The sequence below is a fragment of the Homarus americanus genome, unplaced genomic scaffold (genome assembly GCF_018991925.1).
Source record: "Homarus americanus isolate GMGI-L3 unplaced genomic scaffold, GMGI_Hamer_2.0 scaffold24277, whole genome shotgun sequence".
Classification (NCBI taxonomy): domain Eukaryota; kingdom Metazoa; phylum Arthropoda; class Malacostraca; order Decapoda; family Nephropidae; genus Homarus; species Homarus americanus.
The window spans coordinates 411,050-428,022 of NW_024750697.1; the positions used below are offsets into that span (position 1 = coordinate 411,050).

General features: G+C 39.3%; 1 long non-coding RNA gene across 1 annotated transcript; it reads left to right on the forward strand.

Annotated features, from left to right (window-relative positions):
- Positions 1-3,705: 3,705 nt before the first annotated feature.
- Positions 3,706-7,953, forward strand: LOC121854146. The gene is made up of 2 exons (XR_006086488.1): positions 3,706-3,792; positions 7,909-7,953. It is a non-coding gene; the product is annotated as an uncharacterized LOC121854146 (long non-coding RNA).
- The last annotated feature ends 9,020 nt before the right edge of the window (positions 7,954-16,973 follow it).

Consider the following 16,973-nt stretch of genomic DNA (forward strand, 5'->3'; position numbering starts at 1 on the left):
CTAATGAGACATATTTAATTTGACGCAAAACAATGGTGTTTTACTGTTATCTCTCAATTTCAAATTCGTGAACACCCTATGAGGTATTCAAAAATGCCTTAGTCCCTGATAGACTAAAATATAGAAAACGGAGGAACTAGGACGTCCTGAAATGATTAGAGAACGAACGCTTTAACTGGGGGACTCAAAAGGTTCACATGTTTTGTGGACGATGTAGCATAATATGAATAATTAAGTATAAAACAGACTAGCCATGCTATTGTGACTATGAAATTGTGACCATAAATATTAGTATCACCAGTCTTATTGTTTGTGATGTATATGAGTGTTAACCAACTGTACTCACAGCTGAGATGTGATGGTATATGTTTCCATGTTAATCAAGGAATAGCATGGTGTTCTAAGTAATACAGGAAACTCACAATGTGCTCTCTGTATACATGTTGTATTGGATGTAGAATGCAGCTTGGTGCTGGGAAGTGGCAGCACGGTTACAAGCGTGATGTAGAGAGAGCTGGTTGGTGAGGATGCTCAGAGGAGGACCAGCTTGTGGGTCGCCATGCTCGCCGGCGGGAGCGAGGGCCGCCAGGCAGCGGCGGAGGAGGAGGAGGTGTTGCTGGCTGGTTGGTGGAGGTAGAACAGAAAGCGGTCACCACGAGGTCAGGTCTTAAATAGCGGAGGTAGGCGCGGCTTAGTAGTCGACCTCCGTCACGTAAGGCGGCGCTGGTTGACCCAGACCCTGAGGCTTACACTGGGGAATTCGCGAGGTCGGCTACTCAGCGACAAACAGCGTTTGTAGGGGAGGTATCCACTACAATACCATCACTTTGTGCTACTGGTCATCACTATTGTCACTGTTGTGTAATAATACCCTTAGGAGGTATAATTATTGAGTGTTGTAAATGATAACTGAAGATCTATTTTTGATACTTATAAAGAATGACCTATTTACTTTTTACTTTTATCCTCTTCACCACTGATCGGCTCGTTAGCCGCTTGGGCGATCGGTCACGTCTCTGTTACACACTGTTGGCAAGTACTGGGCATGCACCGGTTCCTGAATGTACCTGAACCTGCTCCATTGTTGGTCAAGTCTGGTCTTGAAAGAGCTCACACTCGGTGCCGTCACAACACTTTCTGGTAGATTGTTCCAAGAGTTCACAACTTTCACTCCGAAAAAGTTTGCTCTCACAGTTTTCTGGACTTGCGGCTTCTTCAGTCTTGAGCTGTGACCCCTTGTGGGGCAAGCGTCCGCCAGATCCAAGGACACTCTACTGAGTAGTGCCACTTGAGATGTTTATACACCTGAATTAGGTCGCCCCTTGCCCGTCTGTAGTATAAGCTAGGCAAGTTAAGGCGCTCCAATCTCTCAGGGTAGCTGAGGTGCCGAAGTGCAGGCACTAGTCTGTTGGCCCTCCTTTGAACATTTCAACCAACTGACAGTCCCTAGCATATCTCGAGGACCAGACGGAGTGACAGTACTCCAGATGGGGAAGCACTTCACTCTTGAAAATCATTACGAGGGACGGACCGTCTAGGTATCTGAACGACCTTCTTATAAGACCCAATAATTTATTTGCCTGGTTTACCTTCTTCTCGCAATGGCCCGAGAACTTCAGCTCATCGTCAACATACACACCTTGGTCCTTCTCACATTCAGTCTCACTGTTAACAGTGTTGTGAAGAATTACTGTTATTAAAGACGACTACAGTGACCTGGTGGAAATCCACCTGCCTGTTGTTTGTCTGTTCACTGATACCGATTGTCGGGGAATTACTGGAGACTGGCGGGACAGCCAGTGGTAATTCGACAACACTTGTGAAATATATACTGCTCTGTACATACGACCCTAGCCGCTGGTAACCAGTGGTAGAAGCTAGGTAAGCGGTGAATGGAGGAGGGTCGGAACTTTTACTTACTTTTATCCTCTTCACCACTGATAGGCTCGTTAGCCGCTGGGGTACTCGGTCACGTCTCTGTTACGCACTGTTGGCAAGTACTGGGCATGCACCAGTTCCTGAATGTATTACCAGAGAGTGTGACGGCACCGAGTGTGAGCTCTTTCAGGACAAAACTTGACCAACACTGGAGCAGGTTCAGGTAAATTCAGGAGCCGGTGCATGCCCAGTACTTGCCAACAGTGAGTGACAGAGACGTGGCCGATCGCCCGGGCGGCTAACGAGCCGATCAGTGGTGAAGAGAATAAAGGTAATTAAAAAGTACAGTACAGTACTGTGAAGAGCTGCAGAAGGACCTCTGTGGGCTCCAGGAATGGTCGAAGAAATGGCTGCTGAGATTCAATGTCACGAAGTGTAAGAGGATGCACCTGGGGCGTACCAACGGTAAGGAGGCGTATCATATAAGAACATAAGAACATAAGAAAGTGGGATACTGCAGGAGGCCGACTGGCCCATACAGGGCAGATCCCTTTCACACCCATCCCAGCACTTCCATGTGCCTATCCAACTTCGTCTTGAAGCTCCCTAGCGTCCCCGATCCTACTATAGCACTCGGTAGTCTATTCCACATATCCACAACTCTATTACCAAACCAGTGCTTGCCTATATCCTTTCTGAATCGGAATTTATCTAATTTAAAGCCATTTGTTCTAGTTATTTCGTTATTACTGAGCTTCAGAACATCTTCCATTTTACCCTTGTTAATCCCACTTACCCACTTGTACACCTCTATCATATCTCCCCTAACTCTACGCCTCTCTAATGAATGTACGCCTAAGCTTTTCAGTCTTTCTTCATATGGAAGGTTTCTAATATTATGGAGCTGAAGTTCTCGGGCCATTGTGAGAAGAAGGTAAATCAGGCAAATAAATTATTGGGTCTTATAAGAAGGTCGTTCAGATATCTAGACGGTCCGTCCCTCGTGACGATCTTCAGGAGTGAAGTGCTTCCCCATCTGGAGTACTGTCACCCCGTCTGGTCCCCGAGATATGCTAGGGACTGTCAGTTGGTTGAAAATGTTCAAAGGAGGGCCACCATACTGGTGCCTGCACTTCGGCACCTCAGCTACCCTGAGAGATTGGAGCGCCTGAACTTGCCTAGCTTATACTACAGACGGGCAAGGGGGGACCTAGTTGAGGTGTGTAAGCATCTCAGGGGGCACTACTCAGTCGAGTGTCCTTACTTGGAGCTGGCGGACGCTCGCCCCACAAGGGGTCACAACTCAAGATTGAAGAAGCCGCAAGTCCAGAAAACTGTGAGGGCAAACTTTTTCGGAGTGAGAGTTGTGAACTCTTGGAACAATCTACCAGAGTGTTGTGACGGCACCGAGTGTGAGCTCTTTCAAGAGAAGACTTGACCAACACTGGAGCAGGTTCAGGTACATTCAGGAGCCGGTGCATGCCCAGTATTTGCCAACAGTGTGTAACAGAGACGTGACTGATCGCCCGGGCGGCTAACGAGCCGATCAGTGGTGAAGAGGATAAAAGAAAAAAAAAAGATATAACCAAAGATGTAAATTGTATAAGTATAATAAGAAGAAAGTATGAGCTAAGCAATTGACACACTGCTCTAACACCTACATCCAGACCATTAATCCTAAAAATATAATGAAATATAGAAACATAAGAGACTAACCTACTTTTCAGGTATAGACTGAGGTAAGTGTTTGACCAGGTATAGACTGAGGTAAGTGTTTGACCTGGTAGCCGTGGCCCGGGTGTGAGGCGCATCCTGGCCCTCACTTCACCATCACCACTCCATATTGTCAGTGAACATGGCGACTCCCGACAGTTCACAGGGGTTCAATGCTGTTCAAGGGCAACAGAACAAGTCGTAAGTCATTTTTCCATTTTGTTTTATTTTTTTATAAACTATTATTTGTGTGTTTGTACTTGTAATGATAAAGAGATAGATCCTGTAGTGTATGTAGGTCTGATATATGGGGATAAATGGTCTATAGACGATACTAGTTTGTTGTTATTATTAAGGATGATTTAAGTAATGTCTAAGTATATATATATGTTACCTGGGATTTGTTGATTTACCTATATGGAATGAGTGTGATAAAGTTTGTAGGTAAAGGACACCAGTTGTTATTAAAATGTTGGTGATGGTTTAACTTCAGGTGAGGCAATTAAGTCAAATAATGGTCCTACATTAATAAATCGGACTGCTAATTACTTCTCGATTATTATTTGGTGTCAGGAAGTCACAAAAAATTGGTAATCTTAATTTAATCTGAGTTAATAGATCGAGTGCATGTACCTAACTTAACCTAACCTAACACAACTGAGATTAAATTAAGTTTACCAATTTTTTGTGACTTTATGACACCAAATAATAATCGAGAAGTGATTCACAGCCCGATTTATTAATGTAGGACCATCATTTGACTTCATTGCGGCTACATTTGGGTAATTCCTCGCTCCCTCGGTACATGCACGCGATCTATTAACTCAGATTAAAGTAAGTTTTCTAATTTTTTTTTACTTTGTGACACCAAATACTAGTCGAGAAGTGATTGGCAATCCGATTTATTAATGTAGGACCATTATTTGACTTAATTGCGGCTACATTTGGGTAATTAGTCGGACCGGTATCACACATGTCAACCAAGAATTTTACAAGGTAAATTGGTGGTAATGGTGGAGCAGACTTTTGAAAAGGGGTTTTTATAGTGTAAATAATTGTGTTAAATACAAAAAACGATCTTCATTGCCGTCGGAAATGAGCAGTAGTTGAGATATTGAAAAAAAAAAGTGGGAAGTCAAGCAGTGTAAAAACCTCTAAAAAAAAAAACTAACCTAACCCCTAGAGTGTAAGTTAAGGATACACCCCATTTCATCACCAATCCGGTTCGTCACCAAAACCCCAATTCGTCACCAATATCAAATCCGTTTCGTCACCACTAACAGTCGCTGGTATTAGTGACAAATTGCAAGTTATTATTTTACACAAATAGAAATTACACATGTATACAGACGACTGGAGAATTATTGTGTTATTATTATACATGAATATTAATTATTCAATAAAGAAAACGTTTAAAATATTGGTAAATAAACAAAATACTGAACATATGAAGGTGATATGGCACCATCGCATAAAGCGCCGAGCAGCAAAGAACAATCTCGCTCTATATCTCCTTGTCCCTCTTCTTCACAGAGAAGCCTCAATGGTTGATTTGCAATTACAAATAGTTGCTGAGCTCAAGCTAAAATTGTGCACAAGAAAAGCAAATCATGACAAACAAGTCCATCTCTGGAAGCTGTGGGATGAATATGAAGAAAAAAAATATCACCACTTCTAATTTCCTAAAAAATTGTCATTGTCTTCTGCCAAGCTTCCATGAGTACATTTTAGTCTTTCACATATTGTTTAAGTGAGATGATTGCAGGCGTATTAATAATGTTTTTATTATTTATTTTCGTCTTTAATAAATTGTATTAGTGTTTTTTATTATTTTCTATCCCAAGCAACAGTTATTTTCGTTTATATATTGATGGGAATGAACGAGGGTGACGAAATGGGTAAAGTAGGGATGACGAAACGAGCATCCCCAAAGAAACTTACCTTAAGTAAGAGATACAGGAGGATAGAATGATGTGACTTGAATGAGGAAGTGGTGTCTGTCTTATCACGGTACTGACACTCTGAATTACATCTTGGACACTTTACATAAACACAGTGAGCCCTAAAAATGACAATGGCTGCTGCTTCATTGTCTAAAATGTGCTGAATAATGCGGCAACCAGCCAAAGTACATTCGAGGTCAAAAGTTCGCTCCCGCCCAAAATGAAGCAGCATCGACCCCAAATGAGATAAAACAGTAAGGGTAAGTCAGTTCGGAGACTCGTTCCCGTGACTCGGTTTCACCACGGAGAGCGAAATTTTGTCCCCGACTGTACATCCATCTCACACAGATGCCATCTTCCAACTGGCTGCGACTGCTGATTAGCGCATGAGTATTATGTCACATTGGGACTCGTGCTGATTGGGGAGCACGACTGTTACGTCATATCAACACTCACGCTGATTGGCCAAATATTATAAAAGTTAAAATTTTCGAAGGATATGTTATAGAATAAATTATTTTTATTTATATTTCTTTAACTCTCCATAAGACTCGGTATTCAGTTAGGTAGTAGGCAGCTACCAAACATGGAGGTACTACTGCCTGGGAAGATATTGGAAGCATAATTTATTATCTAATGGTAGACCCTGCTGCCATATTGTGACCAAGTCCCAGGTTGATGATCAGACTATTGACCTCATTTACACACAATTGCAGGGCCTCAATTGTTTCTCTTACCATTGACAACAACATACATACAGTCTCTCCTCCACTTACGACGGGGTTCCGTTCCGACTACCAGGTCGTAAGTCGAACCTAGGAAAGAAATACATAGTACAGGTAATAATTTTAAGACTTTTATCTTTTTAATACACAAACTGAGTGGGATACGACGTGGATGCTGTACACTCGCGGCACTGTGCCAGCCGAAGTCGTTAGACATTACGACCAAACGTCTGAACTCGAAAATAATGGAAAATATTTTAATAAAATATAACGACAATGACCATCTTAAGTCCGGGTTGTCGAAAGTCGCATATGTTGTAAGTCGAGGAGAGACTTTATTGTTTCTCACTCTTGATCTTTTTTAATTTTTTATTTCTTTATGGTTCTTTATTATTATTATTATTTTTATTTTTATTATTGTTATTATTACTATTATTACTAATAATATTATTATTGCAGTGTTGTTATTATTATTATCATTATTATTTTTTCTTAGTTTAGTAATGGTTGGCTATTTTATTTGGTGTGTTTCTGGCAAATTTTACCTTCATTTCCATGGGAATCTTAAGTTACTGGGTACTGGGAAAATGTAAAATCCTCATTTCCTTGAAAACTACTAATTCCAGTGTGTGTGTGTGTGTGTGTGTGTGTGTAGACACACACATACAGTACAGGTAAAGGAAATTACTGTCAAAAGAACGAATGGCTCCCTGTCCCCTCCGTGAAAATGCCGGCAACTTTAAAACCACACACACACACACATTCTTAGGTACATCCAGGGTGTCATCTGCGAATAATAGAGGACTGCGAAATAAAAGTCTGCGAATTTGGGGGTCCCCTGTATTACCGTCTGTTAGACAGGGGCTAATACCCAGTAAACAAAGCCCTGCAATTTCCCCTCATGAGCACCTAGCTTCACTTTCCATCTCCCTATCACTCCTTGCATAACAGTATCATATGACTTAGAAAAGAGTTTTGGGGGGGAACAGAGCTTGCTGAAGCAGGCTGATGCGTCCTAAGATATTGCCATTTGTTGGGCCATTTTAGACACCGAGAGAATTTTGAGAAGTCATTCCATGGTCTACCTAATAGACCGCTCAGAGATGGCCACTCATGTACGTAAGTCTATGAATTAACCATTGACAGGTTATGTTACAAGGGAATGAGTTTGGTCTTGAGTTACATTGGATTTGAGGTGAACTGCATGTGCCTATTGTTGTTGTTCTTCCACAAGTGGAGGCATTGTCTCATGCTGTAGCAAAAGCAGTCCAGTGGCCTTGGAGTGACCCACCCTGACCAGTTTCAGGGACACCCTTCCCTGTGCAACATGGCACTAAAGCTGACTGTGGTCTTATGTGCACGATTTTGAAGCATCTTCACAGGGCATTAGTTGAGGCTCCTATGCTATCGAGCAGAAATGCCAACCTATGACTCACTTACCCGGTACACTCGGTGTAGGCAAGCAAAAAGTGTAGCAGAGACTAGATGATGGGCACAATAGTTGACCGGTCTATCATCAGGCATGTTGAAGCAAAGCTGGCTAGGTACTCTAAGACTATACACCTACACCATACTTACTTATAATTTACTGTCACTTTTCCTGTGTTTCAATTTTTGTTTCAAACATTGAATCCCTTAATTTCTTCCAGGAAGAAGAATAAAAAGATGAACAAATCTAAAGAAGACAAAGATGGCAGTGAAGGTCCAGTGGTTAATGGGGAGTCTGAGCCAAGTACAAGTGGGCTCACAAAGGTTAGTTTTCTCCTGTCCTTTTTTAGAAACTTAGAAAATTTAATTTACTTTGTAAGCACCTTATTTATACACTAGCTCTCATGTGATATTATGTTTGAACATTAGCAAAACATGGGCATACAGGTATTTATCCAGTCCTATCATTTAACAGAGTCTACATACTGTATGTCGATTAAACAAAAATAACTAGCTAGTAACTATTTATATTTTCTTAATTAAGGTAAATATAAAGTTATCAATTGGTTTCAATGAACAGGTGGTGGTGATGCAGTGTGGTGATGCAGGGTAATGTAAATAAACATGTAACTTATATCACTAAGGATATTATAGTCCACCCTAGTAGAAACCATTTTTATTACAGAACAAAAGAGTAAAAATTAAAATACTCTAATGTAGCTTAGAAATAAAGAAAATATAATATAAAATTATAAAATAAGACAAATGAAGAGTATAGGTGTGTGTGTGTGTGTGTGTGTGGTGGAGCTGAATGTATGTGAAGGCTACTAAGTGAGCTTACTGTGGCCAACTCACCCGCCTCCCTCCCATGTGACATCACGGCACACACATGTATCAGTCAGCTGGTTGACTGCCTGGCTAAACTGTGCCATCACTTTGAGTTTGGAAGGAGCTATTTTTTTATACATCAAATATGTGTTATTGTATTTTATGATGTGCTATGTATCAATTTATTGTTTATCACACCAATTTTTTGTTAAAGAGTGGTTATAGCGCTACAGATGTCAGACACACGAATAAATGACTTCAGCCTTTCAGATTGTTGGACTAAATTAGAATTTTTATCAGGGACCAAAGTTGGGATACCTGGAAGATTCACATTAAATAATTTGAACTGTAAATGAAAATAAAATAAACTGACATTGGATTCCATAATAGTTGAGACGCTCTGCATACAGTGGCTGGCCTGACATGTATGGGGGAGGGTTGTTGGTTTAGTGCACAGACAATTTTACCATGGAGTGATGATAATTAATTCTGCCCTAGATACTCTGTTGCAGTGTATAGTAGTTTATACCCAAAATATTGGGTGTTTGTACACCACTCCCACATCCATGTGCTGGTGGGTGAGCCAGCACACACCCGACCACAATAACAAACACCAGACTGAGTAGGTGGGTGTCCATGTCAAAGTTAAATTAGACTAATGACGGAAGGGTACTAACATGGGGCAAAGACTACCCGTGTAGCAGCAAAGTGAAGTCTAGGTAAAGATGAAATCGTTTGCCTAACATACGCAGCATTCCCGCAGAATGCTCTGAGATTCCTTGAGTGAGCAAGGCTGGTGGTGACAGTATCATGTGAATGGACAATAAGTCAATATAATTGAGTTAGCAGGAAGTGAAAATCAGTGAGCCCATAAATATTATAAAATATAGATAATGAAGGAAATAATTAAATACCAGTCCAGTGAATAAGTGGTATAAGAGGCTAGTAAATGATAATACAATATTCATTTAAGTTTTAATTTAATTTACTAAGTCTTCAGTTCTTTTTATTTAAGTTCAATAGTAAATTCAATAGGTACAATGAACCCGATAGAATGTGATTTATATTAGTGAGAATTCTCCCTCTTCTAGACAATGTAAATTTCTTGAATGATCATTATGAAAGGAAAAATATCTAATTAATGCTGAAACCTCATTACAAGTCGTAAGAAGAATCTTTTATTGAACTACCTAACCAAGTTGTTTTACACAAATGGATGTAGTGTTAAATCTCCTTGTTTTGCTCTACTAAGATATATTATATTGTAAATATTCACAGGATGTTTGAACAAATCCAAACGACTCTACTACATATGTACAGGTGCTTTGTTGTGCATAAACAACGACGAAATAACATGATTCCGGTGATTTAGATAAACCACATAACCAAAGTATGTCACACTTGTGTTGAAGGTTTAGGTAAATATAGCAAAAAGTTATGCTATTTAAATCCCATGCAGTGTAGGAGCCTAAAATCTTAGTGATGACTTGTTTTGCTCTCAGAGGACAGAGGATATAATGCAAAAAATACACAGGAATCATTTATCAACATTCCATCTTGCCCACATAAGTCCTGGTTTCCAGTCCCATTCTAGAATGTTTTGATTTCTCATGGTCCATCCAACCTAGAACACATTAGTGATGTACAGAATGTTTTATAAAATTGATATACATCAGCGTGCAGTACATAGTGTGGACAGTGCACTTGACAATGTTTTTATAACACTTCTCATCAGTCCTCCTTTGTGGGAGGTTTCAGCTTTAGACCTCAACTGTACCAAAAATTAGTAAGTAGTAATTGATTTTATATTATGCATTGTACAGATTTAATAAAATACAGTAAAACCTTCTTAAATCGGACTTCAATATTTAAATGCTTTTTTGGGACTAGTTACCAAGTAAAAAAAGGAAAAGAAAAAGTGTTAAGAGATGGGGAAGATTAAATAAAATCTAATGAGACAACTTACTGAATACTGAACAGTGGTCTAATAAGATTTGCTATACCATAGGCCTTCTGAGAACTAAAACACTTGAGTATGTAAGCAGGCTGGGGCTGATCAGGTGTTGCCACATTCATCAGGTTTATTTATTGATTAATTCAGTATTATATCTCATATGATTGGCCTTTTATGGTTAATATAACATCTTCAGTAATTGAGAAAAAATACAATACTGTATGTAATTTGTAATATGACTTGAAAATAAAAGGATAAGCTGCATCATAAGGCTGTTTACTCAAGATGTGTTCCTGTGAGAGCTTTCAACAGACCAGCTTACAACAAGGGTCACTATAAAACACTGTATATTATTTGATAGGAAGATGCCTTCTTAAAAACGTTATTTACTGCCTTTGAGTGTTGCATGATGACTCAGTTTGGCCACTAGTAGACTTGGACAAATGGTTAATGAATAAACCAGAAGTGTCTGCTGATGCATAATACTTTACAATATTACTTATTAAGTGATGATAAATGCACTATAGTAGTACTGTACTGTACTTATTGTGGTAAGCCAATCAGCTGTTTGCTCTTTGTAAACAATGACTCATGGTGTTCAGTGTGGGATTCTTTTTTCAGGAAAGTTGATTCTTTTAGGATAATATTTTATCAACCTGGCACCAAGTGATCCTAAATTATATGAGAATTGTGGTGAAATTGTATAAAGAAATGTTAAAGGAATCTTGGGGGTTGGGAGCCACCCACCTGTGCCAGCTGCTCCCAGATGAACATTTGTCTTCCACGTACAATATACTTCTACACTTATTTGTTGTTATTTTTATCTTTATAATACTGTACAGTACCGTATACAGTTTTCTCTAGGACAAATTCTGTGGTTACTTACATATAACACTTTACAGTAAATCACAATCATTTCGGTGACAACCAGACTTATATATCTGATTTTCAACCCACAGAGTTGTTTCCTATTTTCTTTCTATTGTTGATGTAATATTCTTTTAATAACCTTGTTAAATACTGAAAGACCTTAGTTGTTGAAGTGTAGTAATGACATTACGACAACTGATTTTCTTTAAACCGTTCAGGTAAGCAGTGTTATCTAACCCCCCACCCCTCCATATTCGCTTTTCTCGGACTTAAGCATTTTTCGGACTGGGGTCTGCCCCAATTGGTCCGATTTATCGAGGTTCTACTGTATATTGCATCATAGGAATATTAATTCAATGTTATTATAATAGCTGCACAAACTACAAGACTGATGAGCACACATGTTATTTCTTAAACATGGGATTTGTTGAATGTTTCATATCAATCAGAGTACGGTCCTCATATCTGAGGGTTGGCGACCACAGTCCTCCACTCTAAACGCGTTCGGGCTGTTTTGACCAATCCTCTAAGGTTTTGTATCTCTCTGGGGACCAAGTTTTTAATTTCGTTCATCCACCCCAGTCTCTACCTTCCCCTGGCTCTCCTACCTCAATTTGAAGATTTTGCTACTCTTAGTATTTTACTTTTGTTTTCCTGTTAGTGTAAATTATTCTTAACATTCTTCTATAACACCACATTTCATAGGCCTCCAACCTCTTTCTGGTATCTGTTGAAAGTGTCCACGCTTCTGACCCATACATCAGTCCTTGCCATATAAAGCCTATCAGCAGCATTCTTCTCTTATATATTATTAAATACTGTTTTGGGTTGACATATTCTTGTTCTAATTTCTTCCGTGCATCTGCCATCACAGTTAACGTTACTTCCCAAATACGGCTCCTCCCCAACTTACGACTGGGTTAGGGACCCAAATCCAGGTTGTAAGTCGGAAATGCTTAAATAATACTGTACATAGAAAATCTAAAATGGGTCTCTCTTTTTCTTCTCAGCAGCACAAAACTCTCACTTTTAAGCTTGCCAGCCATTTTAAAGTGAATTACAAACGAAAATTTTGTCTTGTGTACTGACTTTGGGACTTGAAAAAGGCGTAATTTGACCAAATTTTAATACGACTGAGGCAGGTCGTAAGTTAGTCGTAGGTTGTAAGCCGGGGAGGAAACAATGGAGTATCTTAGCTTTCGTCTTTATTCAAGACATCTTCAGAGGCAACTGAATTACAAGGACTGAGAGGGGCTTAAGTACACAGGGTGACCTTACTACACATGAGGTCAGGTCATAAACATGACCTCCACTAATCCGCACACCAACACCACCACACACAAAGGAGCTTGAGAGAAAGGCGGCGTAACTAGTCAGGTTAAGTCAGGTCAAAAATATGGGACCCACTAATCATCTATCCTACATCTAACTCAAATGCTTTCAAAGCATTTTCATTCTTGGGCCACTGACAAATAAATTTGTGTAACATATCAGTTTTGTATTGACCATCAATAAGGTTTATAGAATTTCATTCCCTAATCAAACTTGCTTCAACCAGAAGTCTTTCTGTGACACATGATGATTTATACACTTCTAAACTGTTTTCCCAATCTATGGGATGATTATTGTTCCTAACATGAACGAACAGTGCACTTCCTTTTAGATGCTGTTCTAATATTGTACTTGTGCTGTTTAATTCTGAGTTGTAATGCTTTCCCAATCTGTCCTACATAATTTCCATTACAGTTACTACATGGAATACAGTAAACACTAACATTTTCATTCAAGGTTGGGTTATTTTTAATTAATATATTGGTAATAGTTGAGTCATACTTAAAAACTACATTGTTTAATAATTTAAGGGACTGAACTAACGGGACAAATTCATTGCGATAAGGCAGTCAAAATATTCTTAAGTGTAGGAATTTGCCTGGTTTGAGTAGAATGAAAGGATTTTCGAGCCCTTTTAAAACAATGATCAGCAAACAATAGAGGTACCCAAGTTTTTGTGCTATGGACTGAATGTGTTTCAGTTCTTCATCAATAAATTTGGGGTCACAAATATGCAAACATCTCAAAAACATAGCAGAAAAAACTGACGTTTTGGTAGATTCATGGCGACTCGATAAAATTTAAATTCTGACTGTCATTAGAGTTCGAGTTTGAGGTATTCTGGCTAACCTAGACATTACTGATGCATTAAGTTCGCGCTTAATGTTGTTTCGATTACGTGTAAACTTAAGAGACCAAAAATTCATTTAACGTCCCGGTGATCCGATACTACGTCGTTTTGCGTCGTCACGGACTACATTTTGTGGTGCATAACCGGCTCTCGTCTGGCTCCTCTATGCTCTCTGGCTGACACAGTCTTAGTAACTCGCCGCCCTCCTCCGCTCCCACCACACTCCTCCCTCCGCCATCTACCTCCTCTGCTTCACTCCACCACACACACGCCCCACCACCTCCGCCCATCGGTGAGTACCAATACAAACTTAGTAGTTGTATATGTACGGTATGCATTATTTTCTATAGAAATGGCAATGATTTTGTATGTAATGTATTTCATGGGGTAAAGGGAGGCTCAGGGCGTAACTCCCGTATTTTATCTATTTCTTATGAGGAAAATTGATCCACTTAACGTTGTTTTGTATAACGTCCGCATTTTAGGAACGTAACCCCGACGTTAAGCGAGGACTTACTGTATGCAGTTTATTGCCTTCAGTACCATGTGATATATAAAATGTATTAAAATATTATTGTTTTTTAATTAAAAGTGTTTAAAACGATAAAAAAATTATAAATATTATGAAGTTTCGGTCGAAATTTCATTCCGTAGGGCGAGGGTCGGCAACCCCTGGCACGCGAGAGGGTTGACCATGGCACGCCAAGTGATTTTAAAAACATATAACAAAATAAAAAATAAGAGCACCATTTGAAATAAACAAACTGTGATGAGCTAGAGCTACAACTCACGCGTCCAGCACCTGTCTGTTCAGGTGTAGCCTGTGTCGCGTCAGATACGATGTTGCCATTTTAGCTACACTTTTCTTGGGATATTTCTTATATCTAATAAATTGGAGTACCCTGTATAATTATATGTATCTACATCACTTTTATTGAAATTACACTTATCATCTTTCTAATAGTATTCAATCTACCAGATTTTTTATTTGCGGGAGTTTCTATTTCTAGGCGGTAACACTGGTTACTCAGACCGTCAGGCACGGTCAGTGTACTTTCTGCTATGGTGACAGAAGCTGCTCATAATTAATGAGCCACAATGGCAGCTGCCAAGAAAGCCAAATTAGACGTTCGATTGTTTCAACCCTCTTAACAAAAGACTTTGGATTTATTCTAAAGAATGGTGGGAGCTGTGTGCGCTCTGTGATGTGAGAATGTTGTTTGTCAGACATCAAATATAAATAGACATTATGAAACGAAGCATGAGAAGACATTTAAGGACAATGCAGACAAGACTGAAGCAATTAAGAAGGCAGTATCCCACTATGAAAAACAAAGCAGCGTTATGAAGAATCTGAGTGCAAACAAAGATCATCCAACTGAGGCCAGCTACAAAGTTTCTTTGTGTATTGCTAAACATGGAAAACCATTTATTGAAGGGTTATATACAATCACCTCATGGATAAAGACATGCCTGTTGCAGCCAGGACTGTAGAGAGGCACATATCAGGCATGGTTGTAAATATAAGAAAAAAGCAAACTGTTGCATTAACAAATGTAACTGTGTTCAGTATTGCTGCTGATGAGAGAGTGTTGATATAAATGACATACAACATTTGGCTATTGTCGCCAGGTACAGTGACACGGAGGTACACGAGGAGCTGTGCTGCCTAAGACCTATGTATGGTACTACCAAGGGGGATGACATTGTTAAAACGTTCATTGATTAGTTTGAGGAGAGAGGGGTTGATATTAAAAACATATTTGCAGTTACAACGGATGGCACTCCTGCTATGGTAGGAAAATCTATGTGCCAGAATTTCAAACTCTGATCTCAATAAAGTAATGGCCACTGTGACAAAAATTTTGAATTTTTTGGTTCCACGATCTGCTCTTTTACAGACAGTTCCAGTCTTTTGTTGATGAGATGAATAGTGCATATGGAGACATATACCTTTACTCCAGTGTTAGGTGGTTAAGTTGAGGGAAGGTTTTAGAATGGTTCGTGGAATGCTTTGATGAAATCAGGATCTATCTGAAAGAAAAGGGCCAAAAATACCCCGAACTGGAAGATGACCAATGGGTAGTGAAACTTATGTTTCTCTCAGACATCACCAAACACCTCAGTGACCTTAATCTTCACCTGCAGGACAAACAGTGTGGATCTGTATGACACTTGGAAGACTTTTTGTTATAAAGCTGACAGTTTACTTGGTGGATATTGAAACTACAACTTTCCGCTACTTCACGCACCTGAAGGGGTGGCCAGAACATCATCTTCATTATGGGTAGTAAAGTTCCGTGAACCGAATCATTGAAACGACTGTGAGGATCATGAGGTCTCCACCCTAAGCTGCTGGGCATCCCTACCAGAGAAATTTGATGGAAGAAGGTTGCCTTCACACTGCTTTCAACCTATGGATCACAATTCTTGTGAGCAGATATTATCACGCATGAAAAATATCCTCATCACAGCCGACTTACACTCCGAGGGGTGTGTGTAACTTAAGGTGTCCAGATATACTCCCGACATAGCAACACTGAGCAAGGGAAAGCAGGGACAGGGATCACACTAAAATGATGAGAGCATATTAAAGTATTTTATTATATATCTTACCATTCATATGTAATTGTGTGTATTTGAAATATGTATGAAAGCATTATTTATCAATATACAGTATACATGACAATAATTTGCATACTGAAAATAATAGTTGGCACTCAGGGCAGTAGAAATGTTAAAAACTGGAGCAGTGTGTTCAGAAGGTTGCCGACCCCTGCTGTAGGGACTTGTCTCTCATTATATAATGGGTTTGATGGGAACATAGGGTTCATTCTGTAAATCGAGGTCTTCCTTTATCACTTTTAAAGCACCTCAACACCACACTATCACCCTGCTCCAGGTGTTATACCTCGCCCCACCACCTAGAATGCATAATGAGTTGCAGTATAGTGGAGTACACAAGATGTGGTAATGAATGGCTTACCAAAAGTTTAGCTATGTATCACTCTCTTTCATAGAACTGATCATTTAATAATTTATTATTTTTCATGTAAAATATAACTCTTTTATTGTTTCTTTTAACAAAAGGTGTGCTTACTTTTACTTTTTTTTTACTATCCTCTTTGCCACTGATCTTTTAGCCGGGCCAGATCGGTCACGCCTTCTTTCCTTTATATTCTTCACCAAAAGGTCGGCTCCGCCAGCGATTTACTTGTCACGACTTGGTGCAAATTTTTTTGTACTCCTATGCATGATATAGTTTATGTGAAAGATTTAGGTGAATACAGTGGAGTTGTGATAGTTCATGAAATACGCCCATTACTACCTTTTTTTATATTTTGCTGTCAAATATTCATAATTTGCAGCGAAGTGCTAACTAACTCAATGTTTATTTATATAAGAAGCCATAAAAGTATTGGAAATATCTTTCAATGCTCTGAGACTTAGAG